The sequence below is a fragment of the Lotus japonicus genome, chromosome 3 (assembly GCF_012489685.1).
Source record: "Lotus japonicus ecotype B-129 chromosome 3, LjGifu_v1.2".
Lineage (NCBI taxonomy): Eukaryota > Viridiplantae > Streptophyta > Magnoliopsida > Fabales > Fabaceae > Lotus > Lotus japonicus.
Window position 1 is genome coordinate 39,517,831 of NC_080043.1, and position 23,483 is coordinate 39,541,313.

The following is a 23,483-nucleotide window of genomic DNA, read 5'->3' on the forward strand; positions in this document are numbered from 1 at the left end:
GACCGTTCAGCATTATTAAGTTAACAAGGAAACAATTTTCCACCAAATAACAGAAGCCGTGACCTTTGAGATATTGTGCTTCTAATTTCATTGAAGTACAATATTTATTTTAAGAACATGAATGTTGGGTGTATCCACATTATTCAACATAAAAGTCTATAATACTACATGTAACCCAAACAATTAAGCCAGTTGTGTAATGAGGGTGCAAATCAAAGCCCACCCATAAAGGAAAATAGTTCTCTCTCTTCCATCCCCATAATTCCATAACGCAGTATAATAATAAAACAGCAACATAGAAGTTCATTGCAGCCTTTGATTTAGCTCTAGGGAAGACTCACAAACCTGAACCATAAGTGATCCAAAATCCAAATCTGATTCTCCTTCTAGTATTGTCGAAACTTCCCGGTAGACTCTCTAGGCATTCAAAAGAACACAAAGACGGCGGATTATCAAAGCACCACGCCTGGAATTTAATATACAAAAATTAAAATTTTCATTAATGGAAAAGTGAAATTAGTAGTAATAATTACATAGTTTCACAAATTCAAGACTCATTTGTCTCTACTTAGAAAAAAAGTGATTTTAAAATTGAATCGAAAATTGATTATATTTTAGGTGAACTTTTTAAAAGCAGAAATTTATTTATGTTTGTATACAAATATAATAAGTGTTTTTCACAGTAAAATTGATTTTAAATTGTTTGGATCTAAAACCATAAAATGTCTTTTTTCATATAAAATTACATTAAAGGACATAAAATTATGACTAGTTATTTTTTCAAAGAATTATTTTACGATAAAATTGTAAATTTGAATTCAAGTAGTGTAACACTGTAACCATAAAAATAGATCTCAATTTCTCTCTCCTCATCCATAATTGATTTTATCAGAAGCTACTCAAAATAGCTTAAGAAAATAATTAAATTTCTGCTTATTTTACGATTTTGTTTTTTTTTCGAAAGCATACACACACGTAAAAATATACATAAGTGGCTTTTTTAAATAAGTGATTATTTAACAAAATAAGCAGAAACAAGCGGGCCGTACTAAAAGAATCTAGAGCGTGAAGAAAAACATCTTACTTCTCCAAAAGAGAAGAATTATCTAGCCGAAAAAGTGTGCACTAGGAAAACAACAAGCAGTCTGAAGTGCTGAGGATCTCTTGCAATGCACGCATGAACATCAAGAACTCAAAGCACAACCTATTTCACATTAAAGGATTGTGATGAATTAATGACTCTTTAAGTGAATCATTGATTTCCACAAATAAACAAGACAGAAGAACACAAGTGAAACTTAAAAAATATCACCGCTTTATTCAGTCAGAACTTGAACAATATTTGAAAACCAAACCAGAGATTAAACCGTTGATCTCCAGGTCATGACTCAATTAGTTCAACCAGTTAAATTGGTGATTCAACCCTGATTTAACAGTGGTTAACCCAGATAATTTTTAAACATAGATCACGGTCCCAACCGGTTCAACAAAACAATCCAGTTCAATTTTTTAAACATTGATATTCAAGATGGCATATATGGAAATCTATATGGCATTCTAACCGTACTTATCAATCCATAATACAATAACAGCACAAAGCGGCGATTAGGTAACAATCAAAGATAGAAATGGAAACTGGAGGTATACTGTATTTTTTACGTATTCAGACCTGATATGTAGATCAACTCTTGAGGTATAGCAGTTACAGCAACAAAGTTTAGAAAGAAAGTCCTAGGCACTTCGAGAGACCTAAATTCCAGAAAAAACATCATTTAATCATTTTTCCCCATCTGTTTCCTCATAATTCATTTTTAGAGTATCTGAGTTCTTTGATTGTTCTTATTGCTCATTTATTGAGTAAAACAAAATCAGAGAAGATTGTGCCTAAAGAGGCGGATTTAAGAAATCCAATCATGAACCATGTAATATTAACAAGAATATCATGCAACCAAAATTTTAAATAAAATAAACGTTCATCGGTAAGCAATCTTGAAGTTGATATTCACCCATTATTCAAAAATATTTTATACGTAAGAAAAATGATCTATAAATGTAAAAATCACAACTTCACCATGCACAAAGATCTTGAGAAATAAATTATAGGATTTTGTTGGGGGAGAAGATGCAGTTAGCACAAGACTACCTCATCAGATGGATCGGAAAGTGCTTTGAGTAGGGTGTCAAATATGTCATCAAGGTATGTCAAAACCTGTTTCAGACAACGAAAGTCAATATATGAGCTGGACACCGAAATCTGTCATATGGACATAAAGAAGATCACCCCACCACAAAACATTTCATTTCAACTGCAAAAATTGATTGGCAATAAGAAAATAAAGTCTTGAAACATAAAAGAAAGAGAATGCCGAACAATAGCTAAACAAATTATACATCATTCATTCACTATGACAACGGCATAACTATTTGCAGAATTGCAGCTTAAGTAGATAAAATTGCAAATTTTGGTAGTATAATTAACTCCACCATGTCAAACAATAACTTCATGGAAATAGCATAGTCTCACTAGATATTTAGGGAAAACCCAAAAAATATAAAAGGAGCATAGTAGAATTATTTTCTAGTTACAACCAAGTAGCGTCCATCATTATTCAATAGAAATAGAGCTCTTAGTGAACCTATAATCAAAATCTTGCCATGATATAGTACATAATGAAAGAAGTGTTTTCACTGACTTCAGCAAATATCCAAACAGGCATGTAATTGAGCTCTATGACATAGGCTTCAAGGGACATATGGAGAAACTAGATTAACACCACATGTCAATATATAAAAGCCTCAATATATATAAAAATGAAATCTGAATTCAAACAATCGAGGCACCTCAGTACAATGTATGCTTAAAAGGGTTGATATCCAATGCAATGCTTCAATTTGAGTGGCTTTCCATTCACTAGACAGTTGCCTGAAAAATCAAAACACTCTCAAAATCCCTCTACAAAATAATTAGCTCCAACTAGAGTTGGCTAAACAGAAAGGTCCCACATAATCATGTCTAAATAGCCTCTCAGGCGTGCACACCAATATAGATAGAAACAATTTTTCAATTAAAAGTATTTTGAAATTCAAACCTAGCATTTTTCCAGGTTAGAAAAACTACACCTCCTAGTAATGGATAGGATTGCTCCTGCATCAAAAACTTCTACTGGATCAGCCTTGATTGCTCGTAACTCTTCATTGGTTTCCCGGGCAACCTTAAAGCCAAGAAATATTTCAAATTAATCATTTTGCATCGCAGGCTACAATAAAATCAAATATGGGACAAAACAAAACAAAAATTGGAAAAGTAAATTCAAAAAGAAAAAATGAGGGAGGGGAATGAAAGTAAGAATAGCTCAAACAAGCCTACCACTCTAATTTTCTCCTCTTTATTGGATATGCAAGGCCAAATGGCTCCAAGAATGTCAGCATAATATGGAACAAGCTGGTCTCCTGCAAATTTGACAAACTCATTTATCTGTTAAAACAAGAAAGCAGAGACATTATTTAAGAAAAAAATAATGAACAAATCAACAAAACACTAAGCAAAAGTTTGATGAAACTAAAAACTTGTTTAAGAAGTCAAAACATTGCCATACCACTTACCCATGTGATAGCTGTTAACCTCGTAAATTCATCTGGAGAACCTGCCCTCTGGACCAGAATTTCAGCCATTCGACCATAATCTACAGACTTCAACAGTGGAACTGCTCAAGTCAGAAAATGACTAATGAACAAAACATGTTGCTTTGTTACAAAATAGTAGGTGAAAATGATGCAAAGCATAGTTAATTGAAAAAAAAAAAGGCAGGAACAAAAAGGAGTCAGTAAATAGATGGACCCTAAAAGATGGAAACATAAACGTCAGGAATCATGGCTGCTAGCTAACAGGGAAAAACGATAACGATAGCAGAATTGGGCGTCGAATAGTTCAGAAGCCTTGTTATTCAAAATGTAAATTATACATTATCTGAAGCCTTGCTGAGGAGGTCCTAATCCTAATCTCTTGAAGAAACTCAGAAAGAGCAGAATCAGCTTGTTGACGTACTTCATGACTTGAATCGCTCAACATATTAAACAAACCTGAGGTGTTTATAAACGATTAACTGGTTTACATTAAAATTGTATAAAAGGAGAATAATCCGCATTCTTCAATGGATACTTACCGTCAAGAAAATCAGGAAGAAAACCCAGCATATCAATATCTGGGACACTGTCCAACACAGTAATCCATCCTTCCAAAAACTGGCGAACAAATGGATTCAATACACTCATGCACTCCCTCAACACTGGTATGGATTCTTCAATACTGAAGATCAAGAAATAAAAGAAGATTGGTATGAAGCAGTAGAAGTTACATTCAGATATTTCTGTTGACCACTTGACCTACAACAAGCCTTTTGAAATCAAAACACAAGATACAGTTGTACAGAGAAACATATAGCATTGAAGTGAGAAGGTGTACCTGAACTGGTCACTTTCAGTCACAATATCCTGTTTTAATAGATCAACATATAAGCATTAGTTAATCTAAAGAGAATAAATATTTGATTGATTCCCATTTAGAAAATTTCTTAAGCGTGAACACATGTAGATCTTTTCAAAGGCTTGCTGGAGTTGAGAAACTTATTATACCTTCACGAGTCGGTCTAAGAGCTGAGCAGCACTTTGTACATTGCCATATGAGTCAGGAAAGCCTGCATAAGGCATCAAATATCTGGTTGAAGTATATAATAAAATCTCCGCTCACAACCTAGCATCAAAACCCAATTTATAATGGAGGACTGTATATTATCATATTGAAGCTTTTCATAGGTCCGTGATTAAATCCTCACCTTAGCTATGTTATATAGTGCTTCACAAGCATAATATCAAACTCTGCTATCTTGATCAGAAAAAGAATTTAATACAGGAAGCACAATTTGCTGTCAAATAAAAGGTGAGTAGGTAAGAAGAAGAAAAAGAAGAAGGACAGGGTAAATGAATACACAAACCAACACGCGCACACAGGAAGAGGGTGTAAGCGGATTTGATTAGATCGGTTTTTAAATAAAAAATCACCTAATCCAATATTTTTCAGTTATCTTATTTTATCATCCATTTCAATCCATCATAAATTTAATTCGGATCCTATCCAAGTCAATCTAAAGCGACTTGTATTGGATCAGTTTTCAGTTTGAATCTTCTTTTTTTTCTCTTAAAGGGATGCAAAATTAAATAAATCTCAAAATATATAATAAATGTGCTATGTCCCCTCACGTAGGATCTGGTCACAGGTCTAGACGCAGGAGAGTTCTTCTTGCGACCCAGACTGGAGAAAGAAGTGGCTCATCCTTGTCAATATGCTAAATGAAATCCAGAAAAGTTAAAAAGAAAAAAAAAATTGGGTTTTTGGTGTGTTTGGTTTTGGGTTTCTTTATTGATTTTTTCAGCTTTATTAGATCAGATTGCCACTGTAGTAGGGACATGCAAACTCATACATATATGCCAGGCCTTGTCAAATTAAGTTTATAATAAAGTGAAAGATGATTGCAATGATGATACATGCTTTTGACAAATTCATCTTAAAAGAAGATATTTCAACCAAGGTAAAAAAACAGAACAGGGCCACCATCTAAAAGTAATTAGCGTGTCTAGTGTTGGTAACAAAAACTGCAAAATTACACCTATTATTCCATGAACTGACATGCTTGCAATTGCAGTTCCAAAATGCAGTGGTTTTCCAAATTGCCTTGTGCTATATAAGCTACAGAAATGCTATGGAAGAATGTTAAAAACTATTGTAAAAAGTCATCAGAGCTACTTATGAATTACACATTGATACAGATAGCTTCTTCTTAATCACGAATAGCGGTCTGTCGTGGATGACCCCCTAAAATGAAATCCCGTGTAAGGGAAGGCCGCTATTGGCCACAAATAGCGGGATTTCACGCCGCAATTCCGTCACGGCAGAGGTCCCCTACGCGATGGCGCTATAGCGCCACTATCGCGCGCGATCGATAACTATGATTGGCAAAGGATAGCTTCTTATGAATTATTGAGCATCTAAAGTTACAAAAATAGATATCATTATACACCTCTAAATGTACACAACTTACACAACTTACAACTGGAAATGAACTATTTTTATGGCAATACCACCATAGCAACAATGAGCCTAACAACTAACAAGTAATGGATAATTTTTTACCTAAATCATAGGCACCAAATCATGTGATGCCCAATAGGAGGGAGAAAGTGATACATAAACTAAATAAAGCTGTGAATGAAACGTGAAAAAGTGACTATTTCAGTCTGCTTTAGGAGATAAGTGCAAGCTAAGTATAAGAAATCTTGAACCAGTATACTCTCTCAGTCTTCCTGACTCTCTCTCTCTCTCTCACACTGAATCTCTCTCTCTCTTAAACACACACAGAGCTCATATATTCTCTTCCACTAGACCCAATTACTACTCCCAAGTTTCTAAGATATACTCAGAATGAATTTGCATAATGTCACGAGAGGAAACAGTTCAAATTGCAACCCATCGTACACAAGTTTAAAACAGAAACAAAAACAACCTAATAAAAGAAAAAAAATACAGACTTCAAAAACTATACATTCCAGTAACTAGTGGGCAAACCTTAAAGCTTCATGCAGCCAAGCCTATTAACCCTCCCTAAATTGAATTTAAAAAAAAAAAAAAAACATGCTCAAATTATTACTTCCAACTAGAATCACAGCAGTTATCCAGCAGTAGCAAGCCATGATCTCCAGCAGTAGCAAGCTGCTTCAGTATTGCAGTATTAACCTATTTCCAAGAACCCGCACCACAAAACCCTAAGCATTCCCCAAATTGCAATTGCATTATTAACCTCGAGGAAAAGTAAAAGGGAAATCGAAAAACCTCGAGGGCAGCATTCTTGCGCGCGAGGGTGCAGAGAACGGCTGCCGTAACCACCAAGAGAGCGTCCACCATGGTTGTTGGAGAAACGCAAACCCACAAACCAAATATAGCAAGCTTTGAGGAACGCAGACATTGCGGACATTGTAGAGGCCTTGTTGAACAAGAGCTTTTATATATTAAAGTTTCATAGTTTAAAGCAGAGAGGTGAAGTAACATATACTTCCTCCGTTCCTATTTATCTGTCCAGGAAGAGAAGATTCATACAAATTAAGGAAATCAATTAATTATGTTGATTTTCATAAAAGTACTATTTATTTTCCTATATCACCCTTTAGAATGTATTTTATCTTTCTTCATTTATTGTTTCTATAAGGGTATTTCTTGGAAAAACATCAATTAATGCTCTCTTGAAACTCTAAGTGGACAGATATATAGGAACAAATTTTTTTCTTCAAAATGGACAGTTAATAAGGAACGGAGGGAGTATGAACTTATCATTGGCGCTTGAAATTTTTTTATTTGTTTTCAGTTGAAATCATTACAATGTGAATGCAACTAAAACTAATAATTGGTCTGACTAAATTGTAGTTCAATATTCTCATGGAGATGGGTCTATAGTTGCTATTTTTGTTCTCCGTCGTCTGTATACATTAATTACTACCTCGAGTCCTATTTATAAGCATGAAAAAGAAGAAAAATCTTGGTATTTTTTATAAGAACCAAATGAAAGTTTATCCTATATTAGTTATTTTTTTTCCAATGATCCCTTATTAATTCAAACTTGTAAAATGTGTTTCATTAATTATTCTCTCTCTTTCCCACATTCAAACACTAATAACAAATGGTAGTTTATTTTAATTCAAGACAAATTTAATGCATTTTATCTAGTTTAACTACCTTTTTTTTTTGCTTCTTATACGTAGGACCGGAGGTAGTATTATGTAAGTAATATTTTGATTATTTGGATTTAAATATTGTAATAAGGATGTAAAAAATCTACTTATCTGACATTGCGAAAAACTTCTTTGTAAACAACATTTGAAGTACTATAAAAATGACTTTCCTTATAATATACCATATTTTGGTTTTTAGTCCTTTTGAAATATTTTTTCTGTTTTTCATCCTCAACATATCAAACGCTCTGTTTTTAGTCCTCGACGTCAAGCTTTTCATCCCATACTAACAGAAGCAGATCCAAGAACCCCTTTCGTCTATGAGACTTTGTGTCATATCTTCATTCTTAAGTCTCTCAAACCTTGATGTAGTAGAATCATTATTGTCTTCATCACATGCATCACTAAAAAGTTCTCCAGTTTGATAGTCATCATCAATTTCCTGCACTATAGACACTGCTTCGTCACCACCATTAATAGGTACCTTGCTCTTCTTGATTGTTGGCTTACAGTTATGTAAAGAAAATATTGACAGTACATTATTTACCAATATGTATGTTGTGGTTGATCTATATTCAAACATCCAAACTTGTAACGCACCAATGAGAGCTTATTATCTGATAGCCGAAAGTGTCACTTGGGGTACTGCATGTTCCCTTTTGACAATTCCATAGTGCTTACTAATTTTAAACTTCAGGTTTTGGACCCTAAAATGACTTCCCCTGCATATAGTTAAATCAATTAAGAGCATATTCATCAATAAACTTATGAGAGTTACTAAATCAAGTTTTATAATATTCTTTACAATTCTTGAGAAACTTCAGTGTCACACTGCCACACTTAACAAAGCGAAAGCTCAAGAAAAAATATGAGATCAGTATAAGCATCCTTGATATGGTAAACAAAAAATCCAGAACTCATTTTAAACCTTATTCATTTGTTGTTTGTCTACTGTATGCAGATAAGATCCATGTCCAAGTTGCCATAAGAGAGAAGAATAGATAGATGATAACAGTTAGTACCTGTTGAAATTATGTCTCAGTAGCTGTTTGAATTTTAAATTTAAGTTGTTAGTTTGAAGTTGTTATTTAAATTTGAATAAGTCCTAATTCTGTTAGGATGATTAGTTAGACTATCTTTGAATTTGTTTAGAGTATCTTCTGTTAGTATTTTAAATTTTGCAGATTTCTAGTCAGTTTGTTAGTTACTCTTTACCTTTAAAAGAGCAAGTTCTGATTAATAAAAAATCTGCCTTCCATCATAAATATTTCTCTTCTCTTTCACGTTAAAAAAAACCAACAAAGTGGTATCTAGAGCCATCTTCTTACGGACCTGTGAACATGGATGCTGAATCAAATTTCTCCAAAGTTGCACCTCTAGTCTTTGATGGAGAAAACTACGATCTATGGGCTGTCAAGATGGAGGCTTACCTAGAGGCTTTGGATCTTTGGGAAGCTATAGAAGAGGATTATGAAGTCGTTCCGCTGCCTGCCAATCCTACCATGGCCCAGATCAAGAGTCACAAGGAGAAAAAAACCCGGAAAGCAAAGGCAAAATCATGCCTTTTTGCTGGTGTTTCATCAACCATCTTCACAAGGATCATGAGTCTCAAATCAGCGAAAGCAATTTGGGATTATTTGAAGGAGGAGTATGTTGGAGATGAAAGAATAAGAAGCATGCAAGTGCTCAATTTAATGAGAGAATTTGAGATGCAGAAGATGAAAGAGTCTGAGACAATCAAGGAATACTCAGAAAAATTGTTAGATATTGCTAACAAAGTAAGGCTGCTTGGAAGTGCGTTTGCTGATTCAAGAATTGTTGAAAAAATTCTGGTAACAGTTCCTGAGAGGTATGAAGCGTCTATTGCCTCACTTGAGAATACGAAGGATCTTTCTAAAATCACTTTGGCAGAAGTGATGCATGCATTGCAAGCCCAAGAACAACGAAGGCTGATGAGAGAAGATCGTGTTGTCGAAGGTGCTTTTGCAGCAAAGCATCATGATAATGGATCCAAAAGAAATAATTCTATTAAGAAGAACCAACCAACCAGTTGTGAGAATTTTCCAAACAACCAAAACAATGACAGAGGTAGAAAAAATTATCCACCTTGTCATCATTGCGGAAAGATGGGTCACCCACCGTTCAGATGTTGGAGAAGGCCAGATGCAAAATGCAGCAAGTGCAACGAGATGGGGCATGAAGCTGTAATTTGTAGAGATAAAATCCAGGAAAGTGCAAATGAAGCAAAAAATGCGCAAGAGGAGGAAGAAGACGTGCTATTTGTTGCTACTTGCTTCTCTAGTAATAATTCTTGTGAATCTTGGTTGATTGACAGTGGTTGTACTAATCACATGGCCAATGACAAAGAGTTGTTCAAGAGTTTGGACAACACCAAAGTCAAATGGGTCAGAATCGGGAATGGCGAAAAAATTCCAGTAAAAGGCAAGGGGACAGTAGCTATAGAAAGCTACACAGGTACAAAAATTCTCTCTGATGTTTTGTATGTACCTGAAATTACTAAAAACTTGCTTAGTATTGGACAGTTGCTTGAGAAAGACTTCAAAGTTATCTTTGAAGATAAAAGCTGCATAGTTAAAGATCCAGAAGGCCTTGAAATGTTCAAGGTAAAAATGAGGAGCAAGACTTTTTCATTTGATTCAATAAAGGAGGAGAAAATTGCATTTCATGGTGATTTGGCCAACGAGCCTGTCACACTTCTTAGTGAAGGTGACGACGAAGAGAAAAAGAAAGGGAAAGCCAATTGCAACAACGACAACAGGGGTGTGTTACTGTTGAAGATGATGGTGGTGTTTTTGCAGCCACTGAGGTTTTGGGTCGCCAGCCAAAAGATAAAGAGCCTGAAGGTCATGTTCATGTGCCAGGACCTCAAGGAACAGATCAAAATCCAAAACTACCTAATGAGAGTCCTACATGTCATCACATGTACCCTACACATTACTATGTTCATCCACTTCCTGCTTTTATTTACAACAACAACTATAGTGTGGCGTAATTTGCACCTCCGCTACCATATTCTTATGCATACGTGATGTGTCCATGGAATGGAAGCGAACCTGCCGGAGCACATATTCCAGTATGGTTGACTTTTTGAACTTTGAGAAGTTAGAAGTTTCCAGCTACTGATCCAAGGAGGAGTGTTGAAATTATGTCTCAGTAGCTGTTTGAATTTTAAATTTAAGTTGTTAGTTTGAAGTTGTTATTTAAATTTGAATAAGTCCTAATTCTGTTAGGATGATTAGTTAGACTATCTTTGAATTTGTTTAGAGTATCTTCTGTTAGTATTTTAAATTTTGCAGATTTCTAGTCAGTTTGTTAGTTACTCTTTACCTTTAAAAGAGCAAGTTCTGATTAATAAAAAATCTGCCTTCCATCATAAATATTTCTCTTCTCTTTCACGTTAAAAAAAACCAACAGTACCCATAAAACCATGATTGAAAAATGAACCAAAAACTTGAAGTCTAAATTTAGAAGGTTCATAAACACACAACAATCAGTCTAGCATAAAAGTCTACATTATCATTAGGATCAATGGCAAATATACGAACAACAATAAGTTTCTCAATTTTTTCCCCATACTCACCCTACTCTATCAGCATGTAGTCCTATAAAAAAATTTACATGAGAGGGTGCCACACTAATTCTAGCATTTCACTATAAAATTAGAAAGAGGAAAAAGTTTCTGCATACACTTGGTTTATGCCCCCACATTAAACAGATATAACCACATGATGATATCTCCCTTCTAATTACTGAATACAAAAATATAAAACAAAATATTATTTTACTCATAAAATTTGATTAATAATTTAAACATTGAGAGTTGAGATACCACTTCAAGTACATAAACCTTGCTAATAAGAAAAACATTAATTAAAACACAATTGAATATACATTTTGTGAAGAGATGATTAATAAAAAATTAACCATGTGCAGAATAGAGCAACTGAGCAACTATCAACAATACTCAATTTCCTACTTATATTCAAATTGTTTACCTCACAATCCAGCATTTGTCCTCTTCACGCCATTTCTGATTTTCACCTCACAGTCTAATTGTTTCCTGAGCTGGTGACTGAAGTCATTCTTTGTCTCAGGATAGAATCATCAGGTTCTTTGAATACCCCAACTTAATTTCAGTTTCGGAGATCTTTCACTTCTGATTCTGAAATTGAATAACTCCGCAAGTGGTAGCTTTCGAGAGACCTGCCTCAAAGCCAAGCTTCAGTCAACCTTTAACAAATGAAAAAGTGAACTTTTACTTTGTATCTGAAAAATAAGAGAAAACAATAAGCTGATAGAGAGAGAGAAAGCCACCTCCTTTTTGCTTTTTCTGTTGTTGCTGCTAATACTTCTTTTGGGAATAAGCATCATGAGTTGCAGCCTCATCACACCAAAGAACTGGTTAACCCTAAAAATTACAAAAAAATTAGTGTTATACCAATACATTAGTAGAGAACTCAAATGTTTCTCAGCAAACAAAAATCAATTGTAGTTAAATTGTTTCTATAGTAAATGCTAGCTAAAAGAAGTTCTCTACATCAAAGTTGTGATGAACTTCACATCCAGAAACTCAAAACGCTTTCTAATGAACCTCAAACTCCTAGCCCTGTTTTAAAAATAATCTCAAAGCATGGTAAATCTCATATTAAAATACATACATTCACTGTGTTTGAGGCTTCTTCTTTTTGGATGCTACTGGGTCTTGGGCTACATAACCAAAACAAAGAATTAGCATCAAAACAATAGAATGGAAATCAAAATAACAAAAAGATGAATCAAATGCCTCCTTCAATTATGGCAAGCTCTAGAAAGGAAAAGATCAACAGTATAATTATCAATATGTAACGGAAATTATAAAAAATTTAAATTATCAACTTTAAATCTTTGTTCTCACTGAAAACCAAAAAGCTCCAATGAAGATCACAAAGGATTCCAACCCTAGCCATTGCATCTAGCCCATCAGCCTTGGCTGATTCTACTGAACTGTTCCTTCACCATCAACACAGATGCATCAACTCAATTTTAGCCATCTTTCAAACTTCAATATAATACATTTAAAGTAAACTAATTTATAGAATGGAGGTTATTGCGACCTAACCACAGAGCTGCCCCATTCTCCATGCAGTCACTTTGCATCCTTAGATCAGCTATTTTTAGCGGCCAGAGAGAAATCACATTCACAGCGCCTGATACATATTCAAACAAATCAGACTCAATACCAAAATGAGTAAATAAGGCGAAGGGATTGAAACAACAGAGAGATACAAATCCAAATCTGAAATAAGGAGAAACATTCTTACTGATCGAATGGCCTTCTGAAGGTCTACCATTTTAAGTCGTTGTTGTTCACTGCATCTCCCTTGTTTTCTGTTTTCGTTTATTGGAGTAAGAGATAAGCCAATACGGCGACCGCAAAGAGTAACATCGATTTTAGACAGAATCTTGGCAGCAAAAGCAAGCTCGCGAACATGGGGAGGGCTGAAGCCTCATTTCACTTTGCCAACGCTCTTCTGAAGAATGATTCTCCTCAGCGAGAACTTTATTTTCGAAGTCAATTCACCCCAAATCAATTCATAAGCCTTTGTTTTCCTCTCCAATTTATTTCAGTATGACTTAAATATTGAATAATCAGTAGAAAAAACGAAGAAAAAAAAGAAACAGATTGAATCAGAGGGAAGATGGAAAAGTTAATTCAATCTGCTTCACGAAACGGGAAGAATACATATTCAAATACTTCATCATACTCACCCACAGAAGGGAAACTAGAAGAGGTGAATGGAACGGCGACGCCTTTAGAAATGAAGAGGTGGTAGAACGGCTCTAAAGCCCTGATGCATCTCCGACACATGGGATTCATGGAGCCCTAGTTCCCAATTTCAAATTCCAGAAATGAGAAGGACGTGAAATCAGAAAAATTGCAAATGAGGCAAATCTAGAAGAAGAAAGAATGGATGTATGGGGGAAGAACGAATCCCAGATGCGAGAAAGAGAAACAAACCTGAAAAATTGCAGAAAGCATCTCTCCCAAATCTGTCAATTTCGGACCCTCCAGAATCTCCATGACTCGCGCCGCCTTCATAGTCCTCCCAGTCCTGCAAAAGTTACGAATCAGGCAAGTGCAAGCAGCAATAACAATAGGGAGTAGGTCATTCGCTACAAAATCCTAAAACATCCTACAAAAGAAACGAAGGAAGGTTTTAAAGGATTTTCAAAACCTAGAGAAACGGCTCAGAGAAGGACAAAAGGAACAAAGTAAGGTGAAAGGGGAAGCGTTTCTATTTTTTTTAAACTGAAAAACGTTTCATATTGAATGAAAGGAGTGAAACTGATGCAATTGTAAATCAATGGCTGAGATCAAATCTGAGTGAAATAAAATGTTTTTTTTACAAAAATACCCATGCTCAGCTTTCATAGTTTTTAGAATAAATTGTTGAAGGACTTTTTTGCCCTCAAGGCTGCATAAACTTTGCTTTTATATATAGTATAGATAGATAGATAGTATAGATATATATATATATATTTAAATTCAAATTAGCAGGTTTTACTGTGGTTTGAGGGGACGTTTCGAGGGCAGCGGTTGAGATTCTGCAGATTTGCTGACCTTTGCATTTCTTCAGCATATTACACGCGGCCTACACGCGTCAAGCCACTGTGATTCACGGCGGTCACGACTGCAGCTGGGCGAGCAAGTCAAGTGTTGTCGCTGCAAGCCCACTTGTTGACTTGTGGACTCGGAGGGATCTGCCAAGAAGTCAAAATTTAGCTTTAGCTTTATTTACCACGCCATGTTGGCGACCTATCTTGTTCAGTAACCTTGGCGTTAGTTAGTTTTTTCTTGTACCTGTCGCCTTTGTTTTAAAGACACTCTTAGCTCTCATGCTTCGAGTTCGGTGTCTTGTGGAATTGTGGACTGGGCGAGACCCCAGAGGCCCTCGCCTAGGGATGCTCGCCCCAAGGCGACGCATCAGCCAGGGGTTTGGGCCCGAGAGGCCCAAACGGCCCACTAAGGACGGTTAGACACGTCAGGCCCAACCCCTAGCCTATAAATAGGGGGCGGTTACCCATTGAGGGGACTCTTAGCTCATTTCATGAATAACAAACTCAAGATTCAGTTACACTCTCTCTCTAAGTGGTTATACACTCTCTCTCTAGATTCTCTCATTGCAATCCTCTCACTCTAGGTACTATACCTTCTTTCTATGTTCTTGGCCGGAACACTCTCAATATTGAATTATCAATTCATAATTTGAAACTAAGAAGAACTTATATCATATAGAAAATTCAAAATCAAGGTTCGTAGACAATTCAATCTTGACAGCAATACAAGGACATATTAGAGAAAGATGAAAAAGGGACACATAGGGAGAGAAATTTGTGAAGAATAAAAGCAGTATTGCAAAACAGTCATTAAATGTTGTCATTTTGATAAACAAATCATTTTTCTTTATTTTTTGTTGAGTTCATGAACTGAACAGTAAACTTGTGAATTTACTTGTGTTTATCAAAACGAGAGTTTACATGTGATGTTTCCTACGGAAGTTAACACGATCATACGATTTTAAGAATTAAAACTAGATTTTAACAACTTTGTGTATATCTATTAATTAAATATGTTGTGTAACATCTCAACTTTTGGGTAGTCACAAACTCACAATAGTAACCTGTTCTAAAACTAAATGCGGAAAATCCAAGTATTCTTTTTCTTTTAAAACAAGATTTGTCCAAACAAGGACTTAACTCAAAAGTTTATGACATAACCTGATATACCATATATATATATATATATATATATATATAGCCCCTGTTGTTAATATAAGTGTCACAAGTACCTACAAGTGATAGAAGAACGCCCGAAGGCAAAATATACACGTCCAGTGTTCAAAGTGTAAGAGTTATAAATACATTCGTCCAAAGTGTGGGAGAGTCAACCCAAAACGGCCTTCTCCATACCTCCTAACGCCTGATTACTCTCTGTGATTCCCATATAGAGAACCACACAAAAAGCAAAATGTCGGGAACCTACCCTGTCGCAAAATGTACAAATGACGAATTAGAGCTACGACTATATACACTTACTCAAGTCACTCAAAGAAGCGGGTCTCCCAACCCTCCTACTCCTCCTCACTAGTGTAGTCATCCTCGGTGTCGGAATCCACAGCTATCACATCAACACCCAAATCCAAGACCTCTCTCCTCGCAGTCCTACGCATTACCCTAGTCAAGTCTGTCTCCACGTCAACCACGTCGGTGGTAATGTCCTCCTCCATAACGTGAACCAAAGATTTCACGCGATATCCACAAGAGGAAGTGGACACACTCAAACAGATGGAAGGTGTGGCGTTTGCCCCCCTCCCCCCTTTGGCTCCACGAGCCTCGAGGAAGACGCAATATCTGTAGGGTCAATGGCAGCAGAAGGTGTCGGTCCATGGAGTGCTTCTGTAGCAGTGTCAAGCTCAGACGGATCCTCCTCCTCAAAAGATGACGGTGGTGAAGGTGGTCGCATCCCACAGCCGGGTCCAAAGCGGACCATAGGTGGAAAGTCAAAGCTTAGTGAATACTTCCGTAGTACTCCCATCGTCTAGTCTCCATGCTCGTCAATCCGATCCTCCATCAGTCTCCCCTTGTAAGTCGCGTGGTGACCAGCGGGGTCCGTCACCCAGGCGGCAGGATCAATCTAATCAATCATCTCGTAGCGAATCCCCCCCCAAAGGGTGAACCGTTGGGAACCAATCTCCCAGCGACATCGGACAGTTCCCGATCGCCCAAACACAAACAATACACACAAGGCAAGCCGCGAGGGTGAACTCACAGAATAGTGTAGATAATACAGACAACAAATAAATTATAAGGGAATAGATACTTAGGTTCAATAGGTCTTAGCATGGCATATAAGTATCATATCCTCAGGTTGCAATAACAACATACATTAATCATCAATTCATAACGATGTTTTTCAACATCAAATCATCAAATAGCATAACGATGTTCATCAACATCAAATCATCAGATAATCAAGTGCATGGTATGATATGCAATGTCATGCTAAAAAATGCTCCGGACAGGCGGAGCACCATCGAGTTAGTCCTAACACAAGCCCTTGTATTTAACCTCTCTGCTTTGGTGTCACTTACCACCTAAATGTAGTCAGATCAGCACCTAACTGTAGTCAGATCAGCCATAACCCGCGGGTTAGCCCCTCTGTCTGCTACTTAAGAACACCAAGAACATTATTGGTGTTCTTATGTGGAAACCTAATCTTTCGATCATTATGGTTCCACCGAGGTTCGGTGTCCCGCCGCATAACCTCAAAATGAATGAATGATGCAATAGGGTTAGCCAAACATGGTATCATCCTTACAACGTAAAGTATCTAGCTAAGAATATTGTCTCTAAGATACCCTAAGGTAATTGCCGAATCATCGACCTCAAATTCCAACAGCAAAAGAGTGCAAACACCCTTGATGACTACTCGAGTCATCTGACTCATCCTTTAGATGGCCGAACTACTCCGCGAGCAAAAGAGTACAACGTACTTAGAAACTTATTAGTTTCCTAGACTTAACCCTCAGGTAGCCTTACAATAAACTGCCCATCGGGAAAAAGGTGCCAAAGCACACAAGGTTTCCCCAAAACTAGGATCACCGACACTTCTCATTTTCTCAAAACTCATTTCCAAGCCCTAAGCATTCTTCAATAGATTATCAATATTTTAAAGTGTTCTAATATTGTTTAGTTTATTATGAATTTCATTTGTAAAAAAGTTTCTATTCCTTTTTGTCTCTAACACCATAAGTCCAAAGATCGCATCATCCCCAGTAATTCCCTAAGAAGGTCTCGATCCCCTAAAAAGAAAAAGCTCGAACCTCGGTCCGACCTGTCAATCATTCTCTCAAAAGTCCTGTCACTAGCATGCATAACTCCACGTTTCCCCACACTCCAACGATCCACAAATATATATATATATATATATATATATAGTCTTCCTTGTCTTTATTTACCCAATCCCCAAGCTTTTAAAATTGTTGAAACTGATGCTTCTGATATTGGCTTTGGAGGCATCTTGAAACAAAGAATTTTAGACAAAGAACAAATTATTACTTTTACTTCAAAACACTGGAACCCTGCTCAGTAGAATTATTCTACTGTCAAAAAAGAAGTTTTAGCAATTGTTTTATCCATCTCAAAATTTCAATCGGATTTGATAAATCAAAAGTTTCTAGTCCGCGTAGATTGTAAATCTGCCAAGGAGATATTACAAAAAGATGATAAAAATTTAGCTTCAAAACAAATTTTTGCTAGATGGAAAACTATTTTAAGTGTTTTTGATTTTGACATTGAATATATCAAAGGCTCAGCAAACTCTCTCCCTGATTATCTCACCCGTGAATATCTACAGGGAAGAGGCTAATATGGCCTCCAAAACCTCTTCCTCCAGAGGAAGGGGAAGCAGCAAATCTAGAGGTAAGAATATTTCTTTACATCAAAATGGGTCATCTACCTTAAACCAATCTGGGATATCCACCCAAAACTTTGCCCAATCCAAACAAACTATGGAAGACTATGCCTTCCCAATCCAAACCCTTCAGGCCTTCCAAGAACAGGGTCTAACCACACTTCCAAAAAAGACTTGGGCTAGCATTGCAGATGATGATAGCTACCAAGACCTACCATCACTCCAAACAATAATGCAAACCCAGAAATCCTAAGTCATTCAAGCCAATCCTAAACCAATCCATTCGACCCTTCCCAGACAAGAATATCTCAAAACACCAATTTCCAAATTTGTCATGTTGATCGAACCAGAGTATTGGGACCAAACTAGTGGTGAGCTCATAGCTAATAAAACAGCTTCAAAGTCTTTCCGACATCAAGCCACCTTGAACCAATCAGCCACAACAAAACCCAAAACTTCTATGAGTTTATTCTTGTAGATACAGATAGTGTGGCAATCAAAAACTTTAGGGATAAAAATGATGAATCCCTAATAACCCATTCAACTTTCCAAATCATGAGAGTTCTTAAACCTTCAGACTTTGGTAACAATCCCAACAAAACCAAGAAATTCTCCAAGAACTTTGACCCAATAGGTTTTAATTATCGGGACTATGTCAGAGCCTGGGAAAATACCATCCTCGGCTTCCAAAATAAGAATCTCAAACATTCCTGGCTTATCTATTTCAAGAAAGCCACCAACTACTATTTTCCAAATTGGTTCCACTCTTGGTGGGATTTCTTTGGACCTACAAAAGATATTTTTCCCCCCGAAGTACTGGAGGGATTCAAAAATTTTTCAAAAAATTGGAATAAAGATTTAAATAACTATTCGGTTAGTTTAAATTTTTATACAATCTTTTCGCTGTCTTGGATTTTTGCTTGGCAGTACCTCATTAAAACCAATTATCTTCATGAGCTCCACAAGCAAACCTCAATCAAATGGTGGAAAACCTTTGATGCTTCGATGGTTTCAAAAGAAAATATTGATCTTTGGTTCAGAACAAATCAGAAATATCTGAATCATGCAAGTCCTCAATCTTGCCTCCTGCTCAACCAGAAGGCTCACATCACTGCAGCACTCGCAGGTGCCTCTTCAGAGGAAGGTTTATTGAAAAGCCTCCAAGTTGCTCTTAAAATACTACAAAATAATTCAAAAGACAATCAAGCATCTTCTTCAAAGGACCCTTTGCAGAAAAAAGAAAAGCATCGGATACCCTCTCAATTAGAATCTGACGCCAGTTTTGTCCCAGACAGCCTGGAAGACAGTGAAGATGATCTCCTTTGATTTTCATCTCAATAATTGTACTTTTTACTGTAGCAAGTTGACTTTTTTACTGTAGCAAAGTTGACTTTTCACTGTAGCTAGTACCGAACAGTTCCTGTCAATAACCGGAACTATTCAAATAGTGTTCGTATTTTTCCTATAAATAGAGAGCTCCTCTTATGTTAGAGGGCACACTTTAGACAGAGAGAGATAGTCATATCCTAGAGAGATAAATTGTAAGTCTTATCTCTTCTTGCTTTCTCTTTTCAATCCGTTTCAGTTTTCAATCTGTTTCTGTAATTTCAATCCTTTTCAGTTTTCAATAATATCAATCTACTGCAATCTTGTTTAATGGACGGCTAAGCCTCCTGCTTTATTTTATTCTGTCAATGGAAGGCTGAACCTCCTTTTAATTTATTTACTTACTGCGCTTTTATTATTCCAGTCAATCTTATATATTCTGCAGTCTGGCTGCATCCTACTTCTCTTACCAGCTTTAATTCTAACCCCTTAAATCTGCTTCCGAACCCCTCTTGGTATCAGAGCTTTTATTTGTTTGACAACATTGGTCTGGATATCCGACCATGGAGGAGGATCCTTCTTAAGTCTATCATGAAGGGGCTTTATGAGGTTGCTGATTTGTGGACAAAAATCAGCAACGTAATTGAGGCAACCCAAAAACTTTTGTAATTGAGTTTTATCAATAATTTGATCAGGGAATTTGTCTGTAAATTCAATGACACGATTGATAGGAATTATAGTTCCTTGGTGGATATTGTGTCCAAGGAATCTGATTCTGGTTTGGAAGAGACTAATCTTTGATCTGGAAACAGCAATACCAATTTTCTTGATAATAGAAATGAAAATGCTGATATGCTTGAAATGTTGATCAATGGATTGGTAGAAGACCAGAACATTATCAATGTAGACAATTGTAAATTTTGAATAAGGATTAAAAATATCATTCATGATCTTCTGAAATTCGGAAGGGGTGTTTTTTAATCCGAATGGCATAACATTCCACTCATATTGTCCAAAAGGGACAGTAAAAGCGGTTTTATACCTATCTTCTTCTTTGATTTGAATTTGCCAAAATCCGGATTTCATGTCAAACGTAGAAAAGATTTTAGCATCATGTAGTCTTGCAAGATGATCCTTTTTGTTAGGGATACGGTACCTATTCCAACCGAGGGCTTGATTAAGAGGTTTGTTATTAATGACAAGTCTGGGAGTTCCTCTTTCTATTTCAGCTTGCTTGTAAACATAAAAAGCTGAACAAGACCATGGACTCTTACTTTTGCGGATTAATTTTTTGCTTAATAGATCATTGATTTCCTTTTGACAAAATTGAAGAAGTTCTTCGTTCATTTGGATTGGCCTAGCCTTGGTGGGAACTTTTCTATCATTGAAATCTTTTTCATAAGGGAGATCAACCATATGGCGTTTTCTCTCCAAAAAAGCGCTTGGTAAATCCGAACAAATGGAAGATTGGATTTCTTTAAGAAGGTTTTCAATCCTAGCTTGGATCGAAGAATGTTGTAATTGGGTTTCAACATTTTTGAACGAAATCTCATCTTTGAGAAAATTAATCTGTCTTTCTTTATATGAGATGACATTTAAATTTTTGATAATCGGAGGTTTGGAGAATTTGAAAGTAATAGGTTGTCCTAGATGTTGGACAGTAATGCCATCTTTGGTTGTCATATAAGGGAAGAGTTTTTTTATGAAGGGTGTTCCAATAATTACCCTACTACTCAGATTTTTGACAAGCAAGAAAGATGTCTCTATTTCAAGGTTTTCATTTTGAATGATAGCCGAAGAGATTTTATATCTGATAATAAGCTTAGAACCTTCAGCAGCACTGAGCTTTTCAGTAGTTTTTTCAAAATATTTAGTGGGGACCAGTCCTTCTAAGATGCAGCTGGAATCAGCCCCATTGTCAAAAAGAGCTGCAGTTTTAAAGCTAAAATCTCCTATGATGATTTTGACATCAATATAGAACTTTTGGATTGTAACAGTATTAATTATTTGCAAGAAATCTTCAATATCATTTTCAGGAGAATTGTTATCATCATCGTTAGGTAATTTAGATGTTGAAGGTTTGTGGGTTAAAGAACCATCTTCATACGATTTTTCTTCAATCCAGCTATCTAAGATGAGTTGCTGACTAGCCTGTTGTTGCTTCAAACTTTTGACTTCAATTTTTAAGTTGTTGACCTCCGATTGGAGATCTTGGATGGTAACAGGCTTAATACTGGATCTCTCAAGCCTCTTAAAAGTTTCTCTAAGATTAAATTTATTGGTGGTGAGAGGACCCTTAGGATTTTTACTTTCTAAGGTGGATTTGAGTTTCTCAAGATATTTCCTTTTCTCTTCTGGGTCAGGAATGGCATTAATTGCTGTAAAGAGCAAATCTTGCTCATTGGTTAGGACATTAATAGAAGAGGAAGGTTGAGACCAATCATCATCCTGGATGTGATTAAGGTCCTCAGATTTGTCTGAATTAGGAGAATGTGATTCTTCTTCATCAGAAGATTGAAAAAGGAGATTGTTGAGTTTGTCTTCTAATTCAGGGTCAAGTTTAAGCTCAGAAATTTTTCCCTTGAGCCTACAATACTTACTATAATGACCAGGCTTGCCACAGTTATAGCAGGTAATGGTTTTATTGCGAGAATTGTTATTATTCGCATAAGGCTTTTCAATAGGTTGAGTAGTTTTAGAATTAGGTTTAGGCTTCCTATTGTTGTAGGTTTGTCTAGGTCTTCTTCTATGCTGAGGTTTGGGAAGATCATGCCTAGGTTTAGGTTTGTCTTTATTTTCACAACGAACTCCAAATCCAAATTGTTCACAGAAGGTTCCTAAATCCCTTCTATTTTGGGCCTTTTCTTTTGAGAGTTGCTGCTGGATTTTGTCATCTTGGCAAATTTTAAGAGCAACCTTTTGGATTATAGCTATAAGCTGACCATAACTTAAGGTTTGGTAAGGGATTTCTTCGCCTGGATGTTGACTCCTAAGTTTTTCCCTAACCTTGTCGCCTAAGGATTTGGGAAGACCTGCAAGGAATTTTTCTTTCCAGAAGGCTTGCTGACTGTCCTCTCTAGTGTAGACCCTAGTCAGGAAAGTGTCTTTATACCATCTAAAGTCTCCTAGAGATTTACACTTAAGGTTGGATAATAAGTCGCCAGACCTATCTTTGATCAAGGAGGGGTCTCCTATGAAGTGTTGGGCTATAGTGAAGATGAGAGTATTGACAGCATCAGATGTATATTCTCCACCTTCTCCCCTGATGGGGTTATCCTCATCATCATGTTTGATGGCTGTCAGAATTTGGATTCTTTCATCGTCAGTGAGATAGTTATCGCACCATCCTTTGAGTTGGCGGCAGAATCCTGCTACGAGGATTTCTACAATTAGGGTTTCTGGACAGTTGTTTGAAGTAGAGTATGATGTAGCTACCATTGTCATATTTTGGAGTATTTTGGTGATTCTGTATTCATTTTCACCGTCTATGTTCCATTCATAGATATTGTTGGCACTGAAGCTCTTGAAACTAGAAGAATCCTTTTCTTCTAATAATAAGTCAGGAGCAGTAGCCTTATTGTAATAGAGTTTGGTTCCTTTTCTCCAATTGTTTCCTGGATTGTGCATGACAGGACTGATTTTGGGTGAATCTTCAACAGATTCTGTTGAATTTACTTCTTCAATGTTATTTACAGATGCTTCTGGTGTTAGTGGCGTATCTTGGACAACAGTATTGAGAAGTTTGACTTGTTCAACTACCTTGCGAAGAAGCTTGTTATCTGCATCTTTTCCGGCTTGGGTATTTTGGAGATTTAGTTTAGAACCTTTCGTTAATTGGTAAGGTTTAAACAAAGGTTTTTCTTTGTGATTTTCTTTTTGAATCCCTGAGGTAGAGGGAGTTTCCATC

At 36.3% G+C, this 23,483-nt stretch overlaps 1 pseudogene across 1 annotated transcript in view; it reads right to left on the reverse strand.

The window, feature by feature from the left end:
* LOC130742563 (protein VAC14 homolog) overlaps positions 1 to 14,087 on the reverse strand; it is a 37,568-nt pseudogene extending 23,481 nt beyond the window's left edge. The window contains exons 1-19 of the transcript XR_009021198.1: positions 13,796 to 14,087; positions 13,546 to 13,660; positions 13,098 to 13,409; positions 12,891 to 12,983; positions 12,692 to 12,780; positions 12,456 to 12,504; positions 12,112 to 12,205; positions 11,793 to 12,000; positions 6,884 to 8,498; positions 4,633 to 4,694; positions 4,463 to 4,491; positions 4,164 to 4,306; positions 3,604 to 3,683; positions 3,368 to 3,475; positions 3,121 to 3,212; positions 2,842 to 2,923; positions 2,144 to 2,209; positions 1,085 to 1,204; positions 346 to 466 (exon numbers count right to left, since the gene is read on the reverse strand). The product of XR_009021198.1 is annotated as a protein VAC14 homolog (transcript). The remainder of the gene's footprint in view (positions 1 to 345; positions 467 to 1,084; positions 1,205 to 2,143; positions 2,210 to 2,841; positions 2,924 to 3,120; positions 3,213 to 3,367; positions 3,476 to 3,603; positions 3,684 to 4,163; positions 4,307 to 4,462; positions 4,492 to 4,632; positions 4,695 to 6,883; positions 8,499 to 11,792; positions 12,001 to 12,111; positions 12,206 to 12,455; positions 12,505 to 12,691; positions 12,781 to 12,890; positions 12,984 to 13,097; positions 13,410 to 13,545; positions 13,661 to 13,795) is intronic.
* Between the last annotated feature and the right edge of the window lie 9,396 nt (positions 14,088 to 23,483).